Below are 13,609 nucleotides of genomic sequence, written 5' to 3' on the forward strand. Positions count from 1 at the left end.
AACGCATAACGCATAACGCATAACGCATAACGCATAACGCATAACGCATAACGCATAACGCATAACGCATAACGCATAACGCATAACGCATAACGCATAACCCATAACGCATAACGCATAACGCATAACGCATAACGCATAACGCATAACGCATAACGCATAACGCATAACGCATAACGCATAACGCATAACGCATAACGCATAACGCATAACGCATAACGCATAACGCATAACGCATAACGCATAACGCATAACGCATAACGCATAACGCATAACGCATAACGCATAACGCATAACGCATAACGCATAACGCATAACGCATAAGGCATAAGCATAACGCATAACGCATAACGCATAACGCATAACGCGTAACGCAAAACTCATAACGCGTAACGCGTAACGCAAAACTCATAACGCATAACGCATAACGCATAACGCATAACGCATAACGCATAACGCATAACGCATAACGCATAACGCATAACGCATAACGCATAACGCATAACGCATAACGCATAACGCATAACGCATAACGCATAACGCATAACGCATAACGCATAACGCATAACGCATAACGCATAACGCATAACGCATAACGCATAACGCATAACGCATAACGCATAACGCATAACGCATAACGCATAACGCATAACGCATAACGCATAACGCATAACGCATAACGCATAACGCATAACGCATAACGCATAACGCATAACGCATAACGCATAACGCATAACGCATAACGCATAACGCATAACGCATAACGCATGACGCACAACGCATAACGCATAACGCATAACGCATAACGCATAACGCATTACGCATAACGCATAACGCATAACGCATAACGCATAAGGCATAAGCATAACGCATAACGCATAACGCATAACGCATAACGCATAACGCATAACGCATAACGCGTAACGCAAGACTCATAACGCATAACGCATAACGCATAACGCATAACGCATATGGCATAACGCATAATGCAAAAGTCATAACGCATAACGCATAACGCATAACGCATAACGCATAACGCATAACGCATAACGCATAACGCATAACGCATAATGCAAAAGTCATAACGCATAACGCATAACGCATAACGCATAACGCATAACGCATAACGCATAACGCATAACGCATAACGCATAACGCATAACGCATAACGCATAACGCATAACGCATAACGCATAACGCATAACGCATAACGCATAACGCATAACGCATAACGCATAACGCGTAACGCAAAACTCATAACGCATAACGCATAACGCATAACGCATAACGCACAACGCATAACGTTTAAACCATAAGGCATAACGCATAGCCCATGACGCATAACGCATAACGCATAACGCATAATGCAAAAGTCATAACGCATAACGCATAACGGATAACGCATAACGCATAACGCATAACGCATAACGCATAACGCATAACGCATAACGCATAACGCATAACGCATAACGCATAACGCATAACGCATAACGCATAACGCATAACGCATAAGGCATAAGCATAACGCATAACGCATAACGCATAACGCATAACGCATAACGCATAACGCATAACGCATAACGCATAACGCATAACGCGTAACGCAAGACTCATAACGCATAACGCATAACGCATAACGCATAACGCATAACGCATATGGCATAACGCATAATGCAAAAGTCATAACGCATAACGCATAACGCATAACGCATAACGCATAACGCATAACGCATAACGCATAACGCATAACGCATAACGCATAACGCATAACGCATAACGCATAACGCATAACGCATAACGCATAACGCATAACGCATAACGCATAACGCATAACGCATAACGCATAACGCATAACGCATAACGCATAACGCGTAACGCAAAACTCATAACGCATAACGCATAACGCATAACGCATAACGCATAACGCATAACGCATAACGCATAACGCATAACGCATAACGCATAACGCATAACGCATAACGCATAACGCATAACGCATAACGCATAACGCATAACGCATAACGCGTAACGCAAAACTCATAACGCATAACGCGTAACGCAAAACTCATAACGCATAACGCATAACGCATAACGCATAACGCATAACGGATAACGCATAACGCATAACGCATAACGCATAACGCATAACGCATAACGCATAACGCATAACGCATAACGCATAACGCATAACGCATAACGCATAACGCATAACGCATAACGCATAACGCATAACGCGTAACGCAAAACTCATGACGCATAACGCATAACGCATAACGCATAACGCATAACGCACAACGCATAACGTTTAAACCATAAGGCATAACGCATAGCCCATGACGCATAACGCATAACGCATAACGCATAATGCAAAAGTCATAACGCATAACGCATAACGGATAACGCATAACGCATAACGCATAACGCATAACGCATAACGCATAACGCATAACGCATAACGCATAACGCATAACGCATAACGCATAACGCATAACGCATAACGCATAACGCATAACGCATAACGCATAACGCATAACGCATAACGCATAACGCATAACGCATAACGCATAACGCATAACGCATAACGCATAACGCATAACGCATAACGCATAACGCATAACGCATAACGCATAACGCATAACGCATAACGCATAACGCATAACGCATAACGCATAACGCATAACGCATAACGCATTACGCATAACGCATAACGCATAACGCATAACGCATAAGGCATAACGCATAACGCATAACGCATAACGCATAACGCATAACGCATAACGCATAACGCATAACGCATAACGCATAACGCATAACGCATAACGCATAACGCATAACGCATAACGCATAACGCATAACGCATAACGCATAACGCATAACGCATAACGCATAACGCATAACGCATAACGCATAACGCATAACGCATAACGCATAACGCATAACGCATAACGCATAACGCATAACGCATAACGCATAACGCATAAGGCATAAGCATAACGCATAACGCATAACGCATAACGCATAACGCATAACGCGTAACGCAAAACTCATAACGCATAACGCGTAACGCAAAACTCATAACGCATAACGCATAACGCATAACGCATAACGCATAACGCATAACGCATAACGCATAACGCATAACGCATAACGCATAACGCATAACGCATAACGCATAACGCATAACGCATAACGCATAACGCATAACGCATAACGCATAACGCATAACGCATAACGCATAACGCATAACGCATAACGCATAACGCATAACGCATAACGCATAACGCATAACGCATAACGCATAACGCATAACGCATAACGCATAACGCATAACGCATAACGCATAACGCATAACGCATAACGCATAACGCATAACGCATAACGCATAACGCATAACGCATAACGCATAACGCATAACGCATAACGCATAACGCATGACGCACAACGCATAACGCATAACGCATAACGCATAACGCATAACGCATAACGCATAACGCATTACGCATAACGCATAACGCATAACGCATAACGCATAAGGCATAAGCATAACGCATAACGCATAACGCATAACGCATAACGCATAACGCATAACGCATAACGCATAACGCATAACGCGTAACGCAAGACTCATAACGCATAACGCATAACGCATAACGCATAACGCATAACGCATAACGCATATGGCATAACGCATAATGCAAAAGTCATAACGCATAACGCATAACGCATAACGCATAACGCATAACGCATAACGCATAACGCATAACGCATAACGCATAACGCATAACGCATAACGCATAACGCATAACGCATAACGCATAACGCATAACGCATAACGCATAACGCATAACGCATAACGCATAACGCATAACGCATAACGCATAACGCATAACGCATAACGCATAACGCATAACGCATAACGCATAACGCGTAACGCAAAACTCATAACGCATAACGCATAACGCATAACGCACAACGCATAACGTTTAAACCATAAGGCATAACGCATAGCCCATGACACATAACGCATAACGCATAATGCAAAAGTCATAACGCATAACGCATAACGGATAACGCATAACGCATAACGCATAACGCATAACGCATAACGCATAACGCATAACGCATAACGCATAACGCATAACGCATAACGCATAACGCATAACGCATAACGCATAACGCATAACGCATAACGCATAACGCATAACGCATAACGCATAACGCATAACGCATAACGCATAACGCATAACGCATAACGCATAACGCATAACGCATAACGCATAACGCATAACGCATAACGCATAACGCATAACGCATAACGCATAACGCATAACGCATAACGCATAACGCATAACGCATAACGCATAACGCATAACGCATAACGCATAACGCATAACGCATAACGCATAACGCATAACGCATAACGCATAACGCATAACGCGTAACGCAAAACTCATAACGCATAACGCATAACGCATAACGCACAACGCATAACGTTTAAACCATAAGGCATAACGCATAGCCCATGACACATAACGCATAACGCATAATGCAAAAGTCATAACGCATAACGCATAACGGATAACGCATAACGCATAACGCATAACGCATAACGCATAACGCATAACGCATAACGCATAACGCATAACGCATAACGCATAACGCATAACGCATAACGCATAACGCATAACGCATAACGCATAACGCATAACGCATAACGCATAACGCATAACGCATAACGCATAACGCATAACGCATAACGCATAACGCGTAACGCAAAACTCATAACGCATAACGCGTAACGCAAAACTCATAACGCATAACGCATAACGCATAACGCATAACGCATAACGGATAACGCATAACGCATAACGCATAACGCATAACGCATAACGCATAACGCATAACGCATAACGCATAACGCATAACGCATAACGCATAACGCATAACGCATAACGCATAACGCATAACGCATAACGCGTAACGCAAAACTCATGACGCATAACGCATAACGCATAACGCATAACGCATAACGCACAACGCATAACGTTTAAACCATAAGGCATAACGCATAGCCCATGACGCATAACGCATAACGCATAACGCATAATGCAAAAGTCATAACGCATAACGCATAACGGATAACGCATAACGCATAACGCATAACGCATAACGCATAACGCATAACGCATAACGCATAACGCATAACGCATAACGCATAACGCATAACGCATAACGCATAACGCATAACGCATAACGCATAACGCATAACGCATAACGCATAACGCATAACGCATAACGCATAACGCATAACGCATAACGCATAACGCATAACGCATAACGCATAACGCATAACGCATAACGCATAACGCATAACGCATAACGCATAACGCATAACGCATAACGCATAACGCATAACGCATAACGCATAACGCATTACGCATAACGCATAACGCATAACGCATAACGCATAAGGCATAACGCATAACGCATAACGCATAACGCATAACGCATAACGCATAACGCATAACGCATAACGCATAACGCATAACGCATAACGCATAACGCATAACGCATAACGCATAACGCATAACGCATAACGCATAACGCATAACGCATAACGCATAACGCATAACGCATAACGCATAACGCATAACGCATAACGCATAACGCATAACGCATAACGCATAACGCATAACGCATAACGCATAACGCATAACGCATAAGGCATAAGCATAACGCATAACGCATAACGCATAACGCATAACGCATAACGCGTAACGCAAAACTCATAACGCATAACGCGTAACGCAAAACTCATAACGCATAACGCATAACGCATAACGCATAACGCATAACGCATAACGCATAACGCATAACGCATAACGCATAACGCATAACGCATAACGCATAACGCATAACGCATAACGCATAACGCATAACGCATAACGCATAACGCATAACGCATAACGCATAACGCATAACGCATAACGCATAACGCATAACGCATAACGCATAACGCATAACGCATAACGCATAACGCATAACGCATAACGCATAACGCATAACGCATAACGCATAACGCATAACGCATAACGCATAACGCATAACGCATAACGCATAACGCATAACGCATAACGCATAACGCATAACGCATAACGCATAACGCATAACGCATGACGCACAACGCATAACGCATAACGCATAACGCATAACGCATAACGCATAACGCATAACGCATTACGCATAACGCATAACGCATAACGCATAACGCATAAGGCATAAGCATAACGCATAACGCATAACGCATAACGCATAACGCATAACGCATAACGCATAACGCATAACGCATAACGCGTAACGCAAGACTCATAACGCATAACGCATAACGCATAACGCATAACGCATAACGCATAACGCATATGGCATAACGCATAATGCAAAAGTCATAACGCATAACGCATAACGCATAACGCATAACGCATAACGCATAACGCATAACGCATAACGCATAACGCATAACGCATAACGCATAACGCATAACGCATAACGCATAACGCATAACGCATAACGCATAACGCATAACGCATAACGCATAACGCATAACGCATAACGCATAACGCATAACGCATAACGCATAACGCATAACGCATAACGCATAACGCATAACGCGTAACGCAAAACTCATAACGCATAACGCATAACGCATAACGCACAACGCATAACGTTTAAACCATAAGGCATAACGCATAGCCCATGACACATAACGCATAACGCATAATGCAAAAGTCATAACGCATAACGCATAACGGATAACGCATAACGCATAACGCATAACGCATAACGCATAACGCATAACGCATAACGCATAACGCATAACGCATAACGCATAACGCATAACGCATAACGCATAACGCATAACGCATAACGCATAACGCATAACGCATAACGCATAACGCATAACGCATAACGCATAACGCATAACGCATAACGCATAACGCATAACGCATAACGCATAACGCATAACGCATAACGCATAACGCATAACGCATAACGCATAACGCATAACGCATAACGCATAACGCATAACGCATAACGCATAACGCATAACGCATAACGCATAACGCATAACGCATAACGCATAACGCATAACGCATAACGCATAACGCATAACGCATAACGCATAACGCATAACGCATAACGCATAACGCATAACGCATAACGCATAACGCATAACGCACAACGCACAACGCACAACGCATAACGCATAACGCATAACGCATAACGCATAACGCATAACGCATAACGCATAACGCATAACGCATAACGCATAACGCATAACGCATAACGCATAACGCATAACGCATAACGCATAACGCATAACGCATAACGCATAACGCATAACGCATAACGCATAACGCATAACGCATAACGCATAACGCATAACGCATAACGCATAACGCATAACGCATAACGCATAACGCATAACGCATAACGCATAACGCATAACGCATAACGCATAACGCATAACGCATAACGCATAACGCATAACGCATAACGCATAACGCATAACGCATAACGCATAACGCATAACGCATAACGCATAACGCATAACGCATAACGCATAACGCATAACGCATAACGCATAACGCATAAGGCATAAGCATAACGCATAACGCATAACGCATAACGCATAACGCATAACGCATAACGCATAACGCGTAACGCAAGACTCATAACGCATAACGCATAACGCATAACGCATAACGCATAACGCATAACGCATATGGCATAACGCATAATGCAAAAGTCATAACGCATAACGCATAACGCATAACGCATAACGCATAACGCATAACGCATAACGCATAACGCATAACGCATAATGCAAAAGTCATAACGCATAACGCATAACGCATAACGCATAACGCATAACGCATAACGCATAACGCATAACGCATAACGCATAACGCATAACGCATAACGCATAACGCATAACGCGTAACGCAAAACTCATAACGCATAACGCATAACGCATAACGCATAACGCACAACGCATAACGTTTAAACCATAAGGCATAACGCATAGCCCATGACGCATAACGCATAACGCATAACGCATAATGCAAAAGTCATAACGCATAACGCATAACGGATAACGCATAACGCATAACGCATAACGCATAACGCATAACGCATAACGCATAACGCATAACGCATAACGCATAACGCATAACGCATAACGCATAACGCATAACGCATAACGCATAAGGCATAAGCATAACGCATAACGCATAACGCATAACGCATAACGCATAACGCATAACGCATAACGCATAACGCGTAACGCAAGACTCATAACGCATAACGCATAACGCATAACGCATAACGCATAACGCATATGGCATAACGCATAATGCAAAAGTCATAACGCATAACGCATAACGCATAACGCATAACGCATAACGCATAACGCATAACGCATAACGCATAACGCATAACGCATAACGCATAACGCATAACGCATAACGCATAACGCATAACGCATAACGCATAACGCATAACGCATAACGCATAACGCATAACGCATAACGCATAACGCATAACGCATAACGCATAACGCATAACGCATAACGCATAACGCATAACGCGTAACGCAAAACTCATAACGCATAACGCATAACGCATAACGCATAACGCACAACGCATAACGTTTAAACCATAAGGCATAACGCATAGCCCATGACGCATAACGCATAACGCATAACGCATAATGCAAAAGTCATAACGCATAACGCATAACGGATAACGCATAACGCATAACGCATAACGTATAACGCATAACGCATAACGCATAACGCATAACGCATAACGCATAACGCATAACGCATAACGCATAACGCATAACGCATAACGCATAACGCATAACGCATAACGCATAACGCATAACGCATAACGCATAACGCATAACGCATAACGCATAACGCATAACGCATAACGCATAACGCATAACGCATAACGCATAACGCATAACGCATAACGCATAACGCATAACGCATAACGCATAACGCATAACGCATAACGCATAACGCATAACGCATAACGCATAACGCATAACGCATAACGCATAACGCATAACGCATAACGCATAACGCATAACGCATAACGCATAACGCATAACGCATAACGCATAACGCATAACGCATAACGCATAACGCATAACGCATGACGCATAACGCATAACGCATAACGCATAACGCATAACGCATAACGCATAACGCATAACGCATAACGCATAAGGCATAAGCATAACGCATAACGCATAACGCATAACGCATAACGCATAACGCATAACGCGTAACGCAAAACTCATAACGCATAACGCATAACGCATAACGCATAACGCACAACGCATAACGTTTAAACCATAAGGCATAACGCATAGCCCATGACGCATAACGCATAACGCATAACGCATAATGCAAAAGTCATAACGCATAACGCATAACGGATAACGCATAACGCATAACGCATAACGCATAACGCATAACGCATAACGCATAACGCATAACGCATAACGCATAACGCATAACGCATAACGCATAACGCATAACGCATAACGCATAACGCATAACGCATAACGCATAACGCATAACGCATAACGCATAACGCACAACGCACAACGCATAACGCATAACGCATAACGCATAACGCATAACGCATAACGCATAACGCATAACGCATAACGCATAACGCATAACGCATAACGCATAACGCATAACGCATAACGCATAACGCATAACGCATAACGCATAACGCATAACGCATAACGCATAACGCATAACGCATAACGCATAACGCATAACGCATAACGCATAACGCATAACGCATAACGCATAACGCATAACGCATAACGCATAACGCATAACGCATAACGCATAACGCATAACGCATAACGCATAACGCATAACGCATAACGCATAACGCATAACGCATAACGCATAAGGCATAAGCATAACGCATAACGCATAACGCATAACGCATAACGCATAACGCATAACGCATAACGCGTAACGCAAGACTCATAACGCATAACGCATAACGCATAACGCATAACGCATAACGCATAACGCATAACGCATATGGCATAACGCATAATGCAAAAGTCATAACGCATAACGCATAACGCATAACGCATAACGCATAACGCATAACGCATAACGCATAACGCATAACGCATAACGCATAACGCATAACGCATAATGCAAAAGTCATAACGCATAACGCATAACGCATAACGCATAACGCATAACGCATAACGCATAACGCATAACGCATAACGCATAACGCATAACGCATAACGCATAACGCATAACGCGTAACGCAAAACTCATAACGCATAACGCATAACGCATAACGCATAACGCACAACGCATAACGTTTAAACCATAAGGCATAACGCATAGCCCATGACGCATAACGCATAACGCATAACGCATAATGCAAAAGTCATAACGCATAACGCATAACGGATAACGCATAACGCATAACGCATAACGCATAACGCATAACGCATAACGCATAACGCATAACGCATAACGCATAACGCATAACGCATAACGCATAAGGCATAAGCATAACGCATAACGCATAACGCATAACGCATAACGCATAACGCATAACGCATAACGCATAACGCGTAACGCAAGACTCATAACGCATAACGCATAACGCATAACGCATAACGCATAACGCATATGGCATAACGCATAATGCAAAAGTCATAACGCATAACGCATAACGCATAACGCATAACGCATAACGCATAACGCATAACGCATAACGCATAACGCATAACGCATAACGCATAACGCATAACGCATAACGCATAACGCATAACGCATAACGCATAACGCATAACGCATAACGCATAACGCATAACGCATAACGCATAACGCATAACGCATAACGCATAACGCATAACGCATAACGCATAACGCATAACGCATAACGCGTAACGCAAAACTCATAACGCATAACGCATAACGCATAACGCATAACGCACAACGCATAACGTTTAAACCATAAGGCATAACGCATAGCCCATGACGCATAACGCATAACGCATAACGCATAATGCAAAAGTCATAACGCATAACGCATAACGGATAACGCATAACGCATAACGCATAACGCATAACGCATAACGCATAACGCATAACGCATAACGCATAACGCATAACGCATAACGCATAACGCATAACGCATAACGCATAACGCATAACGCATAACGCATAACGCATAACGCATAACGCATAACGCATAACGCATAACGCATAACGCATAACGCATAACGCATAACGCATAACGCATAACGCATAACGCATAACGCATAACGCATAACGCATAACGCATAACGCATAACGCATAACGCATAACGCATAACGCATAACGCATAACGCATAACGCATAACGCATAACGCATAACGCATAACGCATAACGCATAACGCATAACGCATAACGCATAACGCATAACGCATAACGCATGACGCATAACGCATAACGCATAACGCATAACGCATAACGCATAACGCATAACGCATAACGCATAACGCATAAGGCATAAGCATAACGCATAACGCATAACGCATAACGCATAACGCATAACGCATAACGCGTAACGCAAAACTCATAACGCATAACGCATAACGCATAACGCATAACGCACAACGCATAACGTTTAAACCATAAGGCATAACGCATAGCCCATGACGCATAACGCATAACGCATAACGCATAATGCAAAAGTCATAACGCATAACGCATAACGGATAACGCATAACGCATAACGCATAACGCATAACGCATAACGCATAACGCATAACGCATAACGCATAACGCATAACGCATAACGCATAACGCATAACGCATAACGCATAACGCATAACGCATAACGCAAAACGCATAACGCATAACGCATAACGCATAACGCATAAGGCATAAGCATAACGCATAACGCATAACGCATAACGCATAACGCATAACGCATAACGCATAACGCATAACGCGTAACGCAAGACTCATAACGCATAACGCATAACGCATAACGCATAACGCATAACGCATATCGCATATGGCATAACGCATAATGCAAAAGTCATAACGCATAACGCATAACGCATAACGCATAACGCATAACGCATAACGCATAACGCATAACGCATAACGCATAACGCATAACGCATAACGCATAACGCATAACGCATAACGCATAACGCATAACGCATAACGCATAACGCATAACGCATAACGCATAACGCATAACGCATAACGCATAACGCATAACGCATAACGCATGACGCACAACGCATAACGCATAACGCATAACGCATAACGCATAACGCATAACGCATAACGCATTACGCATAACGAATTACGCATAACGCATAACGCATAACGCATAACGCATAAGGCATAACGCATAACGCATAACGCATAACGCATAACGCATAACGCATAACGCGTAACGCAAGACTCATAACGCATAACGCATAACGCATAACGCATAACGCATAACGCATATGGCATAACGCATAATGCAAAAGTCATAACGCATAACGCATAACGCATAACGCATAACGCATAACGCATAACGCATAACGCATAAGGCATAAGCATAACGCATAACGCATAACGCATAACGCATAACGCATAACGCATAACGCGTAACGCAAGACTCATAACGCATAACGCATAACGCATAACGCATAACGCATATGCCATAACGCATAATGCAAAAGTCATAACGCATAACGCATAACGCATAACGCATAACGCATAACGCATAACGCATAACGCATAACGCATAACGCATAACGCATAACGCATAACGCATAACGCATAACGCATAACGCATAACGCATAACGCATAACGCATAACGCATAACGCATAACGCATAACGCATAACGCATAACGCATAACGCGTAACGCAAAACTCATAACGCATAACGCATAACGCATAACGCATAACGCATAACGCACAACGCATAACGTTTAAACCATAAGGCATAACGCATAGCCCATGACGCATAACGCATAACGCATAACGCATAATGCAAAAGTCATAACGCATAACGCATAACGGATAACGCATAACGCATAACGCATAACGCATAACGCATAACGCATAACGCATAACGCATAACGCATAACGCATAACGCATAACGCATAACGCATAACGCATAACGCATAACGCATAACGCATAACGCATAACGCATAACGCGTAACGCAAGACTCATAACGCATAACGCATAACGCATAACGCATAACGCATATGGCATAACGCATAATGCAAAAGTCATAACGCATAACGCATAACGCATAACGCATAACGCATAACGCATAACGCATAACGCATAACCCATAACGCATAACGCATAACGCATAACGCATAACGCATAACGCATAACGCATAACGCATAACGCATAACGCGTAACGCAAAACTCATAACGCATAACGCATAACGCATAATGCATAACGCACAACGCATAACGTTTAAACCATAAGGCATAACGCATAGCCCATGACGCATAACGCATAACGCATAA

The sequence above is a fragment of the Lasioglossum baleicum genome, unplaced genomic scaffold, assembly GCF_051020765.1.
Source record: "Lasioglossum baleicum unplaced genomic scaffold, iyLasBale1 scaffold0364, whole genome shotgun sequence".
Taxonomy (NCBI): domain Eukaryota; kingdom Metazoa; phylum Arthropoda; class Insecta; order Hymenoptera; family Halictidae; genus Lasioglossum; species Lasioglossum baleicum.